The 1626-nt window shown below is 44.5% G+C and overlaps 1 protein-coding gene across 1 annotated transcript in view; it reads left to right on the forward strand.

Moving 5' to 3' along the window:
- The window catches only part of LOC106808660 (putative uncharacterized protein DDB_G0271606), a 14182-nt gene that overhangs the window by 847 nt on the left and 11709 nt on the right, over positions 1 to 1626 (forward strand). The gene's annotated exons all lie outside the window — the stretch shown is intronic.

The raw sequence follows: 1626 nt of genomic DNA on the forward strand, positions 1-1626 counted from the left end.
GAGAGAGAGAGAGAGAGAGAGAGAGAGAGAGAGAGAGAGAGAGAGAGAAGTGAATGAGTTCTCCACTCACGCGCCGTGCCTCGCCTGCTACCTCCCAACAGGTATATATAGATAACGAAATGTGTGACCACCCCAGCAGCAACTATGACACCCGTCCATTAATCAGAGCATAGCATCAGCTTTTATTCAAAACTAGGTTAAGTTTATAGTGTTTATTTGCGCAACGTCTCAACTGCTGTATCTCATCCAGGATATTAAATCTTGACGATATTGTTTTCTTAAACTCCGCGCAAATCCACGGTTGCTGCTGCTACAGCTGCTGATGCTACTGCTGCTGCTGCTGCTGCTGCTACTACTACTACTACTACTACTACTACTACTACCGTCTATTCTCGGGGGATAGCTCGATGGATATACCCGTTGCACGGTCCTCAAAAATCAATCTAGAATCGACAGCGGCGTGTGGCGAAGAATGGTGACGTTTGTGTGGAACTAGCTTATATACTGCACAGGCGAATCCGGATTAACTGATTTGGCAGAAAATAAAAACTAGATTTTTTGGCGTGAAATAGCAAGCGATGCTGTTGCGCCCGTTTCACGTGAAAGCGCGTCGCGTCACCTATTCTCAGTACCTGCTGATTTCGATACGCGTTGCGTCACCTGGCCGTCCGGCTTGTCACCGCTATTGTCCCAACGCTCAAGAAGCCGTCATCATTTGTCACCGCTTGTCACCGCTGTTGTTCCAAACGCTATAAGCGTCGCATCAAGACGCGGTCACCGTTTGTCACCGCTTGTCAATTCAATACTGGCATAAGGTGCGACGTGCCATGCGGCGCATCCTGTCGCCACCGTTTGCTGAATACAATAATTCCCTTGACCCCTCTTGAAAATGTCATGTCCTCATGAAAACGTATTTCCAACTAAAAACGATATATCATAACTATGTTCCAATAATACCGCCACCTATATAGCAAAAAAAAACTGGGTACATAATTGTTTAACAGTGATACAAACAAACAGTCAGTCCCACTGCAATCATACCGCCGAAGCCAACGTGTACCTATCCGCCTTATGACAATCCCGGATAGAGTCGTGGGGCGGAATAGTGTCCATAGACAGCAAACATCTGTATATAACTGTGTCCATTTACTACCATATCCGAAAATACTACGCACACCAGATGCATATTAGTTAGATCTCAATCGATGGCATTCGACATTACTGGCGCAATACATGTTCATTGTCGGTGTAGTGGAATGCTAGCTAGCCCTGGGCTTTTCCTCGGTTACTGAATTAAACTTGCAGTCGCGAATTTTCGTACTCACCGATCATCGGTGCAGTTGCGGTATATATATATATATATATATACTCGGGTTGACATTAAGGACGGTTCCTTGTTTCGTTTGGACATTTCACTGCGTTTTTGGTGGAATGAATTTAGGAATTTAGTATGTGAACTACTTTGACTTTTTTTACCAGCACGATTTGATGACGATTCATTAAAGATAATGTTTAATTGGGTGAACGAAAACGTCACGCCGCAAATAATTCGAAGACTCGGTTAAGAGTTCGAGAAAAGTCTATAGAGGTAATTTTTAACCGATGGCAGCCGTTTTGCAACCGCGA

This window comes from Priapulus caudatus, unplaced genomic scaffold, assembly GCF_000485595.1.
Source record: "Priapulus caudatus unplaced genomic scaffold, Priapulus_caudatus-5.0.1 Scaffold293, whole genome shotgun sequence".
NCBI lineage: Eukaryota > Metazoa > Priapulida > Priapulimorpha > Priapulimorphida > Priapulidae > Priapulus > Priapulus caudatus.